This window comes from Drosophila willistoni, assembly GCF_018902025.1.
Source record: "Drosophila willistoni isolate 14030-0811.24 chromosome XR unlocalized genomic scaffold, UCI_dwil_1.1 Seg105, whole genome shotgun sequence".
NCBI lineage: Eukaryota > Metazoa > Arthropoda > Insecta > Diptera > Drosophilidae > Drosophila > Drosophila willistoni.
The window spans coordinates 3,148,011-3,166,337 of NW_025814054.1; the positions used below are offsets into that span (position 1 = coordinate 3,148,011).

General features: G+C 40.9%; 1 protein-coding gene across 6 annotated transcripts in view; it reads left to right on the plus strand.

The window, feature by feature from the left end:
* LOC6646085 (RNA-binding protein Musashi homolog Rbp6) overlaps window positions 1–18,327 on the plus strand; it is a 200,971-nt gene that overhangs the window by 105,277 nt on the left and 77,367 nt on the right. Inside the window, exon 1 of one of the 6 annotated variants that reach the window (XM_023177885.2) lies at window positions 6,206–7,418. The exons of the other annotated variants lie outside the window; for them this stretch is intronic. The gene's annotated coding sequence lies outside the window, so the exon portion shown is untranslated. Of the gene's footprint in view, window positions 1–6,205; window positions 7,419–18,327 lie in introns of those variants that run through there. 6 annotated transcript variants of the gene reach the window in all.

The following is an 18,327-nucleotide window of genomic DNA, read 5'->3' on the forward strand; positions in this document are numbered from 1 at the left end:
CCTTGCCAGCTCAGCTCAATCTCATGACATTGCACCCATGAATATAATTTCTAGAGAGACAGAGAGAGAGAGAGAGATTGAGACCCTTGCGAACGGTTTGTGTTTTCCCAAAAGAGTAAAGACATTTGGGTTATTTGGATGCGGGTTTTTAGTTTCTTTCATTTCTCTTGCTGTTCGTCTACTTTTTCAAAGTTTCAACAAGTTTTTGTCAACAAACAATAGCAAAATCGAACGGAAAGTGTTTTCAAGATTAACATTTCACATTTACTAATTTGAATAAGAAATTCTTTTACTGAAATATCACACTTGACTAATTGATAATTGAAAAACTAAAGCGTTTTGTTTGTCCACAAATCGGTGCATATCGTTAGATCAGATTAAGATAAACATTATATTTTTACATTCTTTTCACAAAAAGGGTTAAAATTTGTTTTCTTTTTAAGATAAAGCCAAATTATTTGTACAATCCGGGATAAAAGCTTTGTTTAAGCTTATATCGATGAGACGGGCAGGGTCTAAGTTGCTTGCGTCGGGGTCACCAAACGCAATTCATATCAATTTCGTTTGGATGTCTGCATTTTTATTGCAATTCAATTATTTTAATTAAAGTTGCTAGTTATACACCCCAATATTAGTTTACACATATTTAAATTGATATATTGATATATATTTTGGTTAGTTTTAGGTGCTACCTGATGCTTATTTTCTCACTATGTGTCTCTTTCCCTGTGGCATTTTACCCTAACAGCGGGAGTATAGGAATCTGTCTTCCTCTTGCTCGTCCCCTCTGCCATTCATACTGACTTGGCTCGACTCTGGGTTATTATTTATGTTTTTGTTATCCGTTGACCAGAGCGTTGCCACACATATACGAGCCCACATACACACACACACACTCACACATACACATGCTGTGTTCACCTATTTTACGATAGAATGAATATCTTTTTGCCTTGTACCTCTGCTAACTCTGGTACCTGCCGCTGCCACTGCCACTGCCACCGATGCTGCTCCACAATGTAGTTTTTGCCACAGTATTTTTTGCACTCTAAGCTTCTGCTGGTGCTGCTGCTGTAGCCGCTGCCATCGCCGCGTGTTTTCCCAGTTTCTAGTCTTGTTTTTTCTTTTACGTATTATTATTTCGTTTTCTTTTTTCTCTCTCTATCGTTTTTTTTTGTGTTTTTTTCTTTTTTGGCTGGTTCTATGTACTTCCGTTTTGTAGTGAAAAGAGCTTTGCGTGTTGTGGCATCTCTCCGCCCGCCCCCTACCGTCGACCCACCGCTTCATGCCTCTTCCTTCAGTTCCTCTCACGAGATGTGCGTGTGTATGTTGGTTTTGTTTGTTGCTTAGAGAATTGATGGCAAAAGGATGTGTGTGATTTTGCTCCTGTGTGAGTGTGTGTGTGTGTGTGTGTGTGTGTGGTGCTATGTGTTTTCCCCTTCTCCCCTTGCTCTATCTCTGCTCCGTTCTGCTAGTCCTGCTGCTGGCCACAAATATCTGCTGAATGAAGTGGCATTTGTGTTGTGTGGTTTAAAGTAAAGTGCCGCGGCATAAGCTTTTAACAAGCAAAATTGCTTAAATGTTGCCCCGGACTCTCTCCCTCTCTCTTTTGCTGCGTGTGTGTTCGAGTTAAGTTTTGAGTGGCTTAAAGCAATTCCTATACCTTTTATTCTACTACTACTCCTTCTCCTTGTGTAGTTGCAGTTGCATTTGTTGTTGAGTGTGGCTCCAATGTTAAGTATTTTGTTTAGTGCATGGAAAATGACTTATTCATATGATACGTTTTTGTGTTGGGAAAGTTGCCTAAAACCAAACAAAAACAAGCAAACAGAAAACCACTTTCTTTTTATTCATTACGTTTGTTTGTCCTGCCTATTCCTGTCAGTAATCCATTGATTATAATCATAATTATTTATATTTGATCAATATTGTTGAATTTTAAAAAGGGTTTTCAGAAAAATTACAGCAGTTTGGATGAATATTGAAAATAGATTACACCTTTTCATACAATTTTTAATTTAAACTCTCTTCTTTTATTTTCCCTGACTAATTAATTTTTTGCAATTTAGTTAACAAAGGTTTCGTTTTGTCACATTTTCATGCTGCTTAGTTGGAAAACTAAAGTAAATTTTAAAGTTAGCAAAAAAAAAAAAACAAAAATAGATTTGCCACATTTATTATTGCTTCTTCTCCACTTGGTTTTGCTTTCTTTTTTTTTTTGGTTTTTGTTTGTTGGGTGTGGAATTATATCTTATGATTTTTTCTCATCAACTGAAACTCATCTAGTTCTCTCTCCCATAAGACGCAACGCTTTTCTAAGTGAATTTAGTTCTTCTATACATTTGTTGGCGGTTCTTTGTCCCCTTCTCAATGTTCTCCCGCCGCCGCTTGAGCTACCCCTGCTACACGACTCCACTTACTCACACTCACACACACACACACACACACACACACAAACACACACGCTTGGCATAAAATAATCTTTTTATGTGCCTGTTTTGAGCTGCTCGATAGCGCAATTTGAGGCAGCTTTCCCTCACTTGCTGCTCAGCATTGCCCCTCATCTTCTGTTCCATACACATACACACACATACATACATATATATATATACATATACACATTCATTGTTTGATCTTGGCCAAGGCGAAAGCAAAGCGTCCCAAAGGAGTCGTCAATAAATGCGATAAAGCCAAACATGTTTCATTTGCAATGGCCAATGGTTGAGCTAAGCTTCAGCTTCATCTCCCGCTCTATCGCCAGTTCCACAAGCTTCATCTTCAGTTGCCTTCATCTGTGAGCTGTGTGCTGCTGCTGCTGCTGCCGCTGCTGCTGGTGCTGTGTGCAACTCATAAAAATGTGCGTCAAGTGTTTGGCCAACTCCTGTGTGGATTTTGACCCATAATTGACTTGTACACATGGCCATATCCCCCAGTTGCCGCCTGCCAACTTCCTTCAGCTGACTTCTTATTTTGGGTCTTTCTCTTAGGTTCGTTCTTGCCATTGGGCTGCGTGTCTAAGTCAAGTTTACAGTTTTTCCCTTCACTCTCTTAAAGTTGCACACAAAACCGAAAAGAAAAGCAACCAAAAAAAAAAAACCAAAAAACGTCACCGAGTTAAGTAAAGTAAAGTAAAGTAGAAGAGGAGACATTTTTAATGCCCCCATAGCTATCATTAGTTGGTTGCGGGTGCCCGTTCTTGTTGCGATGGGTTGGTTGGAGGGGGGGAAGTTGTGGGTGGTGGTGGAGGGGGTTTGGTGGAATTCACAACAAAGGCAATAGAAATAATCAATACAAATTTTATTCTCTTGCCTCCGCCTCCAGTTTTCCTCTTTCCCTTCTTCGTCATACAAACAAACAACACAATACAATGAAATACATTACAAATCAATTGCAATCGCTCGAAAATCGGCATACGAATTTCCATAGACGATGTCTGGGTGGCTATGCTGACTGGCAAGGGGCAACATTATTATCATCATCAAGCGTACAAAGTTAGTGCCGGCGGGCAGGCAAGTGACGGGGCTAGAGAGCAACGGATGGTCGGTCGGTGGGTCGAAGGGGGGTCGGTCGGGTATAGCGGCCCGACTGAGGATGGATGTGGAGCTCCAAATCGGCAAATGAAACAAACCAGGATTTACATGTACACAGTTATTGCTGCTGTTACACACACACACGCACACCAGCACATGTGAGTTGAAGTGTGTCTGTGTGTGTGTGTGTGTTTGTGTATGCAGCATTTCCTTTGGGTTATTTTCCGGGAACAACATTTCATGGCACTGATAAAGCTGCCATGGCAGCAGCAGCACCAGCACCAGCACCAACGACAGCAGCCACCGTCGCAGTCGACGTTAACGTTGACTTTAACCGAAAAGGGGAAGACTCTTAACATATGAGTCGGCGCAAAGAGCGTCAATGTGCTCTCTTTGGAGCATTTGTGTTGGCTCTCTCAATGTAGTTTTCGGCTGCTGCGAGCATTGGCATGTCAGCAAACTGCCCTGGAGGCAGGCGAAACCACTAACAAAATCTATTTGACGCAAGCGAAATTCATTTTTTTCGCCTCCAGTATGTATGTGTGTGTGTGTGTTTGAGCGTTGGCGCGTGCACTTCAGGCAATGTCAAGTTGACACTTTCACCAAACACACGACAATGCGACAATATGACAACGAAATGAGCGAACGCGACGAACACGACGAACGTCGGCTTAAAGTTGGCTTATCTCATTTAATTTGCTAGCCATCATAAACTACATCATCATCATCATTATCATCATCGTCATCGTCAACATCATCATGATGAACACAACCTGCAGCAATTTGCATCACCGGCATTGTCATTCCATATACAAATGTACATCAAATCTCTAGACCCCTTCTAAATCGTATTACAAACTGTACAGGACTATTTACATCACAAAAAGCATCAGTTACAATACAACCTGCAGCAATTTGCATCACCGGCATTGTCCTCCCAACATCCATATGTACATCAAGTTTAAATAACCGTTGTTGCTACAAATTGTTCATCACTATTTACATCCTGAATATCATCAGTTCTACATGATCATTGGATGCAGCACTTTGATTTTAGTCAATTGCATCACATTAAACCCTTCAGTGCAATAACAAAGTTTACATCAACACTTACATCAACACTTACATCATCGCTAACATCATCATCGTGATTATCATCACCTTCGTTAGAGGTTACATTGCCGACTTTGCCATTGTTGTTTGTTTGCTTCCTTCATATACGAAACGCACACATCTTCCCATCTCTTTTACTTACTCTTTCTCGCTTGCTCTCTCTCTCTTGCTCAGTGTGTCGGTGTGTGCGGGCCACCCACGAAAACAAACATAAAGGTGCAACAATGACGCGCGTAAGCTCTGTGGCTCTCTATCTCTCTCCCTCTCTTTCTCTCTCTCACACTCATATGCTGCCGCTCTCCCGTCTGCTCTCTCACTCGCTCGCGCGCTTTCTCTCTCTCTCTATCTCTGTTAATATTACTCTCTTAGCTGAAGTTTACCGCTTCTCTCCATTTGACTGTTAAATTTGATTTCTATTCCTGCTGAAAGTGAAATGTTTCTTTTTCGATGGCCAAAAATCTTACCAAATTTCAAGAAGGAATCGACCCGCAAATACCTTGTTGCCAGTTATTGAAAACGAAAAAAACTATTTACCCTCTAATAAAAAAAGTCGTAAAAAGCTAAGGAGTTTAATACCATAACTCAGCCCATCGATATAGAATACTTTCAGATTCTAGTCCTGCAAAAGCTTAGGTTACTGCCAATATTTTTTGTCAATTCCGGATTACCCTTTCATTTTATAGGTAACCACAGGGTACAACAATGTAAACTGAGGGGAAAGATGAACAGGGTAGGCTACTGTAAATGTAACTGTTTTGAGTGTAGTCATAAAGTGTTAAGGATTCAAACAATTACTGATTTACTCTTTTCAACTGATTTTTATAAGACATTTAAGTTGCTTCTCATTCACTCGTTGAATTTAGATATTCTTAGTTGAATTAGCCATGCTATATAACTTTAAACAAAAAATCCAAAAATATTACGAAAAATCTATATAATTTTCTTAGTTTTACATAAAATTTGAAAACATTTAATTTTTAAGTTTAAAATTATTTATAAATATTGCAGTTTAAAATGGAGTTTATCAACAAAAACCAAAAAAAAAAAAACTAATTTCGGTTTTAGAATTAACTATTTTAATATAATTTGATTCAAAATCTAGAGAATAATTGAAAATTCTGTATTTGCTTGACAACCCTAAAGACTAATTGAAACTTTCTACTACATAGCCCGCATAACAGTTAACAGAGAGTGTTAGCTGGGGTTTGCCGCCCGCTCTCTCTCTCTCTCTCTCTCTTTCTCCTTTTGTCTCTCGCTCTTACTCTCTCTCAGTCGGTTTGCTGTAGCTTCCGTTGTTGTAATGCTTCTGCGCTGCTGTTGACTGCTTCCTGCTGACGACGACGACGACGACAACAAGAACGATGACGATGATGATGATGATGATGATGATGATGACGATGATGATGATGATGACGATGAGGACGACGACGATGAGAACGACGACAACAACGCCAACCGACGCCAACGACGCCGACAACGACGACGTCGACTGCGAACATTTCTCGGTTCGGCATGTATTCTTCCTTCTGTTGTGTGTTGCTAAAAATCCTACGCATTTGGCGAGAGTCCTTCAGTCGTTATCAGACAAGCGAGTCCAACAGTCGTTTAGTCGCTCTGTTCCTTGTTAGCGGTGCAAAAAGTAGCCTAGTGAAAAACAACACAACCAAACCGAAAAAAAAAATTCCAACTAGAGAGCAAACCAACAAAAAAAAAAAAAAAATAAAGATTTATAAAAAATTAAGGAAATCAAATTCATCTTTCAATTTAGTCAAGTCAGCTTTAGTCAGTCAAGTTAGTGAGTCAGTCAGTCAGTCAGTCAGTTAGTCAGTCTCTCTGTAGTATTTGTCGTCGTCGTTCTCGTCACAACGTAAAGCAACAACCGTAAGGAAATTTAGTTAATTTTGTTGATCACAAAAATTATCCAACAAGAAAAAGCGGCGCGGAACTATTTTTTTTTTGTACAAGTAAAAACAAAACACGCGTTCAAGTGCAATCAAATAACCGACAAACCAATCACAACAACAACAACAACAACTCAAAATAACACCAACAACCACATCCATAATAAAAACAACAACAAAGAAGACATAACAGGAGCAGGAAACTACCGTTGAGCTTTAGTAGTGTGTATTAAACATAACAAACGAAAAATAAAAAGAAAAGAAATCTAAGAAAAAAAAACACAAAATAAACAACAACAACAAAATCTACAAAGAGCTTCTCAGCAAAGTTGTGAAACACTTAAGAAACAACCGACAACCAACAACGAATATCATTGTCTAAGCAACAAGAACAACGCCAATCAACAGCAACAGCAACAAAAATAACACCAGCAAGAACACCAACAACAGCAACAGCAACAGCTAAGAACAATAATCATAATCAGAAGAAGCAGAATAAACATCAGCAAATTGATATAGATTGATTAAGACAAGAAGCATCATTATTAACTTATCTCTGCCGCCGACATATCCAAGTCGTCGGCACTTTTCACATCAATTTCCTGTCGAAGGTGTTGCTATAAATTCAATCAAAATTTCACACTTTGGAGTAAATCTGTTTTACGTGAAGCAGCCAGCGGAGTTATTTCAGCAGCCGCCGCTTCCGCCGTTGCCGCCATTGCCGCCAGCTCAAGCGACAATTAAAGCGATTAGTCCGCCTGTAGGAGCAGTCGCCGCAGCAGCAGTAGCAGCGCCGCCAACAACACAGTTGACGTCGCTGTCAACGACAGCAGCAGCAGCAGCAGCCGCCACAATTCCAACAAAGAAGCTCGTTGTAAGTTTCACATCCTTCTTCTTCTCTTACTTCAAAAATAAGAACAACAACAACAAGAACAACAAGAACAATATCAACACAACATCATCATCTCCTATCTCTCTCACTGTTCGCTGTCATTTAATCTCCTTTAAAATCCACTAACCCTCCTTAAAACTATATACACACACCTTTTTCTTCCGCCCGTCTCACCACATCCCTTTTACCATCATCATCAACATCAGCGAATCCAATTTTCCATCTCTTAATTATTAATGTTATTTAATGAAAGTTTTGTCCTTGTCTCGAGACTACTCCCCCCTACAAGCACCCCCTTATCTTGCAAAAAAACCAACAAAAAAAGAGCCCAAAAAAGTAGGCAATGAATTATTTTTTATTTTTATGCTGCGATTCCGCGAGTTTTTCTTTTACTTTTTACATTGAATTGAGTACCACGGGGTAAGTGGTGGGGGGTATAGACTGATGAGAGGGCAGTGAACGAAAGGGAGGGATTTTTATTCTCATTGTTGTATATATATGTGTATGTGTATGTGTATGTGTGTTCCTTTTCCTTTGGCACGCAATAAATTAATTTATGTCCCACGTCCAAGGCACGTCCTTCCTGCAGGCACGTTTCTCACCTGGCTTGAAAGTGGCCGCCATTCATTACCAAACGTGTCGTTTCTTTTGCTTCTTTTTCGTTTTCGTTATTTTTTATAAGATTTGCCAGGAAAATCGCTTTAAGTAGAAATTAAAATTCCAGCTGCCAGCTCTCTAAAATTTAGTTTTTCTTTCCGCCTTGGCCGCCCTCTTCTTGGCCGTTGTGTTTCTTTTGTTATAATTTGCTTTTAATTTGTTTGGCTAACGCCAACACTTCAACACGCTGCCGCAAAGCACAAAAAAAAAATGAAGAAAACAACAAGAAAAATAAAATAAAGAAAAAAGAATGTCATAAAAATAATTACGCACCAGCAGCAAAAATAAACGGACTATAGCACGTTTCTGTGTGCCCGTGCTTCAAACCTCCGGCCGACCCTGTAGGGCTCCCCCAAAACCCATCACAACGCACCGGGAAAGGGAAATTCGCGTGTCTGTCTTACTTTCTTGCCAGCGACCTCTGCTGGTTGCTTGTGCTTGCTTTCTCATTGCTTCATAAATTTTATAACCCAGGCTGGTCGGCTGTAAATGCTTATATAAACCCTCATCGAAAAGTGGCCATAAATAAGTTGAAATATATATTTATAGTGCGGTTAACTCAAACACACACATTGAGAATGAGCGAGAGAGAGAGAGAGAGAGAGAAAGGAGGAGGGAGAGATGAGAAGATATCACTAGATTTTCCCTACTTTCGCCCCTACTCTCTGTCTATATGTTTGTCTAACTTAACTAAGGATCATGACTCTATTTTTGCTCAACCAAAAAACTTTGTGTATTAAAAAGAAATTAACTTTAGTTTTTACCGAAAAAGTTTCAAATGCCATAAACCGGAAACGAAGCGCCAAAGCCTCGCCTTTGCCACTGCCTTACATATATGTATGTATGTATATATGTATGTATATGAAGCAAAGTTTAAAACCAATTGACAATAAAAATGCGAGAATGGTTATTCACTTTTCATTTTCATCCTATTCCCCCCCTAGACTTCTCCTCAACCTTCTTCTCCTTTTTTTTCGTTTGATATCGTAATCACAAACGTGTTCACTTGAAACCAAAATACTCTCAGTAAGCTTTGAAAAACATTTGTCTCTCATAAGTTGTTTTTCTCTTTATATCTGAATAAAATTATTTTTCAATAATTCACATTTCATTTAAATGTTTAGGCCTACTATACTAACTAAGACTTCTTTCTGATTTATTAATGTGGGAAAATGTGGCAAATGATTTGGAGAAAATTGCAATATATAATCATAAGTTATAAATTTTCATGTTAGTCAATCATATCAGAAAGATTTTTCACATTAAAAAGTCCCAGAAAAATATTTACAATTTAATTGAAAATTGTTTAAATGATAAGATATCGAAATTTAAGGAAATTTAACTTAAGAAATTTTATAAAAGTCTTTAAATAATATTCTTACACAATTTGTTTTTAAGGTAGAAAAATCCAATTAACTTTTGATAGCTTACAGTATCTAAAGAAACAAAAAAAAGTGTACGTATTGCTTTCGTATATTGACATTTCAATCTAAAGACAGCAGCTTAACCTACGCTAACGATAAAATGTTTTTTCCATGAATAGATTTTGTATTGTAATAGACGCAAGTTGAACTGAGATGTATTCGCATCAAGAGTCGTTGTCGGTCGCACTTACATTTCATATTCTAAGCCCATAAAATTGTATAAGCCATCATTTCCATTGCATCAAGTGGTACAGCCGCTTAGCCATCTTTTATCTTTAGCCAATTTTCATTCTCAGTTACCTTACTCGATATCTATTTTATGCCTTCTGTTCCCTGTCCTTCGCTGCCCCGCCGTGCCCTGCTGTGCCTCGTCCTTATGCTCTGGTCTACTACTACTATTCCTGCTGCTTGTGGCGAGGCTCTAACTGCCATTTTAGATTTGTGTCTAAGGAGAATGAGCGATGGAGTGAGTAAGCTATGAGAAGAGAAGAGTCGAGTAGAGCAGAGAAGTGGCGTGTGGAGTGGAGTGAATTGAAGTGACTTTGGGCTTGTGGTAAACACTTGAGTTTAATGGTTTGTTGACTGCCTAAGCCCAAAGACGTTTAGATAATAAAATTCTCGTCTATTTTTGCCAAATGTTTGGCCGTAAAAGCGCAACGGCAACGGCAACGGCAACGAGCAAAAACCTAAGCGAGCAGTAAACTGGGACCGAAGCTACTTCTCCTCGTTGTTGTCCTGTTCATCGTCGTCAACTGTTTTATTATTTACTAACTATTTTATTTGATTTAATTTAAGGCCAGACGCGCTTAAGGTTCTGTTTTATTTTCTACTCTCTTCGCCCCTCTCGACCTGAGCTTTGCCACAAAGCCAGAGAAGCCGCAGCCTAACACACACACAGCAAGAAGAAGGATTACAAATGTCTGAGGTTTTAGTTAGTTTTCCTTTTTTTTCTTTGTTTTTGCATTTATTTAGTTTTATTTCATTTTATGCTTTCGGTATTTGCCACTGGATCAATGAAAGTAATAACACAACTTAGTCAGGAGTTAAAAGCAAACAACAACAAATACAGCAATAAGTACAAAAAGCGACACTTTTCTCTCTTTCTGTCCTTGTCTGTGCCACAAACAATTAGCTGTCAAAGCGGGCGACGAAATGGTCCGGGACCTAGTCCGGGGACTGCCACGGTGTAGGGGGTGATGGCAAAACGGAAAAGCAATTGTCAGGCAAATTGGCATTGGCATTGACTTTGTTGAGATTTGATTTATCAACATGTTACACAGAAGCAACAACAACAGCAACAACAACAACATTAGCAACAGGAACAAAAATGAAAAAACGTGTAAGAAAAGCAAAGAAAAACGAAACGAAGGCAAAAAAAAAGAAACATGACAGAAATCATTGCTGGCAGCCAGCTGGGACACAAACCAAACGCCCAGAGTGATTGGAAGAGGAGTGATAAGAGGGAAGGGGACTGGAGCATTATGGCATTTTCGTTTTACGCGCGTATGTGTGTGAGTGTGTGTGTGGGGAAAACCAACTGGGGAAAAGCGCCCACACACTCATACACCCAAACTGACGCGTTTCCGTCAAGTGCAACATGCTGAACAGCGAAGAGCGGGAAAATGTGAGAGATGATGGGTTTTAGGAAAAAGTGGCAGGGAAAGAGGCGGGGTTTGGGGTTTATTAAAATTTTAATATCAACGCGAATGTCGACAGTCAGCCAAGTAAAAAAATGTTGAGAGGAAACTCGCCAAAAGAATAAAAGGACGACGACAAGCCAGTGAGTGAGTGAGTAAGCAATCAGCAAGCAACCCCCTCGCTAGCTGCCAACACCCACCCAACCCCCCTAAGTTAGTCAGTCAGTAAGTCAGCCAGTCAGTCAGTCAGTCAGTCAGTCAGAATCTCCTTTTGCTTTGCTTTGCTTTGCCTTGCCTCTTGAGGACTTCTTCCTTCTTGGCAATGTGTGCGTAAGCAAAATAAGTCATTTTCCCTTCTTGCTGCTGCAGAAATTCATCGATTGAATACAATACAAATATGTCAACGAGTCGCTTGAGATGTCGTCGATGTCGCCTGAAATCTCAGACAGCAGCAGCAGCAACAACAACAACAGCAACAGCAAGGGAAAAACTTGAGAGTTGAGACTTTGGTTTAACTCATTTCAATGTGCCTTGGGGAGAGTATCGACAAGGCAAAAGCAATCAGTCAGTGGAGTGGCTGCCTGGTCCTCATCTTCATCTGCTCTTCCAAGGGGTGTTGAATTACGGGTATTTTGTGTGAATTGAATTTGGCATAAGGGATGGAGGATGAGATGAAGATGGAGTAAGGAGTAAGGAAGTAGAGATCTAGGGTGAGGGGAAAACTTGGCGATGTTGGTATCACATACCAGGCCCACACCTTGCCAAGCCAGCTATTTACAAAACGCATTCCACAGGCACGGTTATGGGAAGAACGAAACGTAGGGGATTGTCGTGCGGGCGGCAAGGCGGCAAGGCGACAACCACCGGCGGCAATCAGGGGCGCCAATAACAAGCATGAAAGATGCCAAGAACAAGACCAAGACCAAGACCAAGACGATGACGACGACAACGAGGAAGGCGAATTGTTATTTTATGAAATTGCAAACACAATCAAGTTGGATTCCTTACCTCACTGTGCCCTTCGACCCACACTTTGCCAAGCAGCAAGAAAAACCCAACCTAAATTCAACCCACTCCTCATCAACCGAACGAGCGTCCTTCTGTCCTATCAACAATCGACCCACCCACTTTTGTCTTTGGCAATGTCACCACTTGGCTTTTGTTTTTGTCTCTTCTTCTATATACCACTCTCTCCTTTTCTCTCTATGTATGTGTGTGTGTGTGTCTGTGTGTGAGGCAGACAAATAAATTGAACTAATAGAGCTGTTAACATTGGCCAAGGCGAAAGAAAACTTATAACTAGAGGAAAAATTTTAGCTCCAAAACAAAAAAAAAAAAAAACTGAAGAAGTGAAAAAAGTAAAATATTTGAATTGCTGAACGACGACGAGAACAATGCAGAAAAAAATAAAAGAAAAAAGCCAAAGTAGAAGAAAATGATGAAGGAAAAACAAACCAAACCGCCAAAGCACTTGAACAACTTGCAAGACAAAATCCGCTTGGGTCAAAAGAAACCCACCAGCTCAACAAAAAAAAAAACATATACATATATCTATACATACTAGTAACAACAAAAACTAAAACAATCATGGGGGTTACGACTAGGTGATACCCTATATGAAATGAGTCCTTACAGTTATAATGGAAGCCGATCTTGACCGTTTGATTTGGTTCTTTAAAAACCCAAACTAAGTATTAAGTTTTGTTTTTTTATGATTGGTCAAAAATTAAAGTCAAATCGTGAATGACTTGAGAAAGTTTCCTTTATTGGTCATTTATGGATCAACGACAGATAAATCCAACTATTCCTGTAATGGGTACTATAAGGATTCTTCATCCAGTTGTTGTTGACCATTGTTTTTACCAATCTGCCATTCTCTGTCCCCTTCTCTCTCTTTGTATTGCTGTCTCACGCTCTTACTCGCACCCAGTCTATGGCTATATGGCAAGTTATTAGATTCATTTCAAGTTGTGGGGAAAAGTGCACTCCAAACATTCAGAATGAGAGAGACATTGAGGCTGGAGGGGACACAAAGTCACTCAAAGTGGAATACAACAACAAGAAAGTTCACCAAAATGGGTAAAAAGAGTGTGGAGACAGAGAGAGAGAGAGCAAGGAAGAACAACAAAAAAACAACCAAAGAAAAAGAACGCCCACAAAACTTAGGCAATGCTCTGGCGTTGACAGAAAAGAAAAGCAGCAACAGCAGCAGCATCAAAAGTAGTTGTATGTAGAAGGAAGATACCGAAACCCGCGCAGACCATCTTCTCCCTTCTCCAACCACAACACTATAAATGTGGATAGTTTTCAAAGGCGGCACAAAAGAAACCGCAACATCAGCAACAAACCGACAGTGGATGGGCAGGAAGTGGATGAAAAAAGGAGGGGTGGAATGGTTGCTGTTGTTGTTGGATGGGGCAACACTTATTTCAAACAATTAACTTGATATTGTAACGGGGCTTTTTTGAGAAACTGGGCAACCTTTTGCACTAGCCTCAACCTCGAAGAAAAAAGGTCGCCAACAAGAGCAAAAAAGAAAACGAAAAACAAAAAACTGAAGGAAGGCAGGCAGACTGGCTGCCTCTCTTGCCTTTTGGCAGCATGTGGCCGAATCTAAGTAGAAGGAAAGTAGAAAGTTGTAGGTGGGCGGAGGTGAAATGATGTTGGGTGGTGGTGGTGGTGGTGGCGCTGGTGGTGATGGGGGGCGGGGGCGTGCACCACTGTGGTCCCAAAGAAAAACATAATAAAATCAAACCAAAGTGAAGATGCCGATGCTAGCGTCAGCGTCAGCTTCAGCGCCAAACGCCACACGAAAGTAAAATAAACTTAAAGAAAAACAAAAACTCGAAGGAAACTCAAGAGATTCTCACTGCTGCTGCTGCTGTTGTTGTCTCTTGGAATTGCTATCAGTGTTACAGCTGGCGGCTGCCTGCCTGCTTCTTCTCCCACTACCACTCCTCCTCTTTCTCCTGCTCCTCCAATGTTTTAGTCTCTTAGCCAAGCCATCACTGGCAGCCGTTGCCGCCGTTTGGCTGCGAGGCGTCAACTCTTGTGCTACAACTTGAACACGAAGTTCATCAACTAACTGAGCAGTAGTGGCAACAGCACACGAGGGCAAGAGGAGGAGAAGGACGAGGAGTTGGTTGTATTGCCCACAAATGGCCAAGTCCAAAAGCGTTATTATTCGTGTTGTTGTTGTTTCTGTTGCTGTTGCTGCGTGTTTGTTTGCCACCAGAATGAATATTGCCCAGGACAAGAGAGATAGAGAGAGTAAGAGAGAGTCCTTGCCTCGCTTCCTTTAGCCCTGCAGCTGTTTGGCTTGACTTGGCTGATGAGAGAGAATATATATACACACACACACACAGTTTCTGACTGGCAGCAGCAGCAGCACCTGTCCACCTGCTAGCAACATCAACAACAACAACAACAACAGCAACAGCAGTTTCTTATTTTTACTTTGTTTTTTTGTGTGTTGTGTTGTGTGTGTGTGTGTTTGTGTTTTTTTGCTGCTTGTCCCCATGTTTGTTTGTCTTATAAATTTACTAACGCTTATTTGCGTTGACTGTGGCAACATTCCCCCGTTCCATCCCCCAACCACACCGTAAAAACCCTCCACCCAACTTCTCAACCACTGTCTAAGTGCAAACTCAGCAGTAGCAGCAGCCAGGGAACAGAAGATTTTTATTAAGGACACGCGGCGTATGCACAATAATTTTCCAAAAATAAAAAGTACTGTACAAAAAAAACAAAAAACACAAAATGTTTGAGCAAGAGAATGCTTTTTATATGATTAGTTGACAAAAAGCAACAGATAGGATGAGAAGTCACAAAAGTAGAAGAAGGAGGCGAGGAGCAGAAGTCAATTTTTAGGTGAGGGGTCATGCAATTTGTAGCTAACGAAATTGTAAATATTTGATTTGCCGGCGGCAAAAGTGAAACATAATGTAATTGTCTGTGTATAAAGTGAATAGACATTAGATGAATCAGAGAATGTCACAGAGACAAAGCATTAACTTATGTATATATGTACATACATAACTGAAATATCATTTCAATACGAAAATTGATCAGTTACTTTCAGATTGTTTATTTAGTTGAATACAAATACAAATAACAAGATTAAGTTCCATTTAAATATCACCCCGAAATTCCGCTTGATATTTTATATCTTTCAATAGTTTTAGAGTAAATTCTAAATTGTTAAACATAAATAGTGAAATAATTCGATGGTTGCACTGCGCGAACTGAAGTATTCGGGGGAAGGGAGAAGGACATGTTTGTCATTTGGAACTATTTAATCTTTGTCTGCTCTGGACACGGGATGAGTGGGAAAGTTAATGTAATTGAAATGGAGTAAGCAGTAAGCAGGATTGTTATGTAATGATTGGGCATATTAGGTTTCCCTGTCATACGCACACACACACACATACACACCATACACCCAGTTCGCCAATCAATTGCTGACCCCGCACACAGACACATAGACACAAGCATTAAACTATTTAGCCAATTCCTCGGCCTCTTTCTCCTCTTCTTGTTCTGTTCTTTCATTTCCTGCATGCACCTGCCTGCCTCTGGGATTGGCATTGGGATATCCAACACACACACACACACACACACATACATACAGACACGCACAGGAAATGTTAAATGATAATGCGCGGCACGCATAAAATGCAGTTACTTCACTCTGTTCGCTCGTTCTGTCCGCTCTTCTGAATTGTTCATTCTTGTATGTGCGTCACACATTACGTATACGTAATTTTTATTGCGTATACGTAATGCATTTTGATTTCACATCACAGACACAACCCAACCGACAACGACCAGCCACAACAGCGTAACAATTTAAATTGTCGGCGGTCATTTACGTGCACGCCATGCAAAATGCAAAAATTCATTGCATGTTGTCGAACAGCAGCAGCAGCACCACCAACACCAACACCAACACCAACTACAACAACAATAGCAAAACAACTAAAGAAGGGAGCGAAAATGTAAAATACAGAATGCAAAATGTGTTGTCTACTTTTACGGCGCGTGGCGAGTTATTTCCGGTTGGCGCTTTCCCCTTTTTACCACCACCATCACCCGCCCACTAATAAAATTCGTTTTAAAAAACCGCACCAACAGCAGCAGCAGCAACGGCAACAAGACCAAAAACAATGATAATAGTAAAAGTTGTTACCACACAACAACAGTTAACACCTCTGATGCAGTAGCAGCAGCAATACTTACTAATAACAGCAACTAGAAGCTATATCAACTACTAGCTGCAATCAGCAATACCTTTACGTTTAGCTCAATAAAATCAACAATTGAAGCAATATTAGCAATCATTGTTGCAATATTGCCAACAAACTTAGCGGCAGCAACATCTGCAGCAAACAAACTGCAACAGCAGCAGCAGAAAGAATAATAAGAGTCATGGGTAAATTTGTTGCTGTTGTTGTTGGTTTTGGTGCTGCTGCTGCTGCTGCTGCTGCTGTTGCTGTCTGCCGCCAGCTTGATGGATTTATCTTTGGCAACAACACAGTTTAAACTGCATTGTCGAGAGCCATAAATCTCAGCGAAATCTTTAGCTCTCTGGCTAAGCTTATTTGTCTACTTTTGGCTCACGCTTACTCTCTATCTCTTTCACTCTGGTTGGCTATGTGGAGGTTTGCCTGTTCTTTGTCTTTCCATTACGAAAATTAAAACGCCTTTTGCTATTCTATTACCAAAAGTGACTCACACACACACACACACACACACATAAACACATGCCGTAAAGGAGGGGAAGCTGAAAAAATAAAATCTTGCGACTGTTTCATCTTTCACTGCAGCAACATCGTGTGTGTGTGTGTGTGAGAGTGTGTTGCTCCTTCGTATTCTTTTCCTGCTCTACTTGACGGTTTTTACACTTTTTAAACGGGGGCGATGCGGAGCGTGTTATTTACGCTGCTTTTGAGACAACATGGAGATGGAGACGGTTACGGAGACGAGTCTGGCAAAAGAAACTAAGGCTGGAGCTGTAGCTGGAGCTGGAGCAGGACTTCTGCTTTCCAATTCCAACAGTGCACAGCTGTTGTTTTTGTGTACCTTCCTTTCCTTTCTCTTCTGGTTCTGGCTCTCTGTGATTTCTCGTCTTGTCTTCTTACCAATCGTTTGAGGGAGAGAGAAGCAACAAAAAAAAAAAAGAAAAGAAGAAAATACGTTAAATTAAATTATGATTTCAGTTGTGGCCTCTCCACTTCACTTCGCCGTTCTCTCTGCTGCCTTGCCATTGAGTCTGTTTTCATATTCGTTAAATTCATTTTTTGGGTTTCAGGTTTGTCCTTGCAAAAGAGAGAAGTATATATATATTTCACTGCCTGTGCACGTTCGTCACAAGCACCAACAAGGCAGGCAGGCAGCCAGCCAGCCAGTCAGTCAGTTAGTCAGTCAGTCAGTCAGTCAACACAACAAAAACAACGACAACCGGGAAGCCAGCGAGGCGTGCGTGCTTCGGCAATCCTCCAGCTACAGTTCCTCATGTCAGGACCCTCCGCCACCCACCAATACTGAGGCGCAAGTTTAGTTGTGCGGGCCTGTCCTGGCCTGGCCTCTCCTAGCCTGGGGTTCGGGTTTGAGTTCGAGCTTGGGTCTGGCCCTGTGCCTGGTCTGGGCTGGCTGCAAATCTTCAACAATTGCCCTGATTTATAATTTCTGCTTAGCAATGCAAAATACTTGAGCCGCGTTGGGCGGGCTTTTGCTGCTTGTTTGTGGATAAGCAGGCGGGCGCAGGGTCTGGAGGGTTGAGGGAGGCGTGGCATTGTCGAGCTTCGCATGTGTTTGGCTTAGCATACAAATATTTTGCTGTTTGTTTGCCTTTGCTTAAGCATAAATGGCAAAAGTGCGGTAAGGGCAACCAACGTGGGGCAGCGGCGACGACGGCGACGGTAGCGTCGGATGTAACGTTAGGGGAGAAGAAGGCCGCATATATAATCCTGCTGCTGCTGCTGCTGCATCAGACGTACGTCCTACCTCATCATAATGTGATGGTGCGAGGGGGACGGGGAGCAGCGAGTGAAACGTAGTGCGCTTATGCATAATTTACCCACTCAGCAAAGTTGGCAGCAGTCAGCAGACAACTGACGACTGCAGTGAAAAAAAAAAGAAACCTTCCTACCCTACCATCCTTCGCTCAGTCAC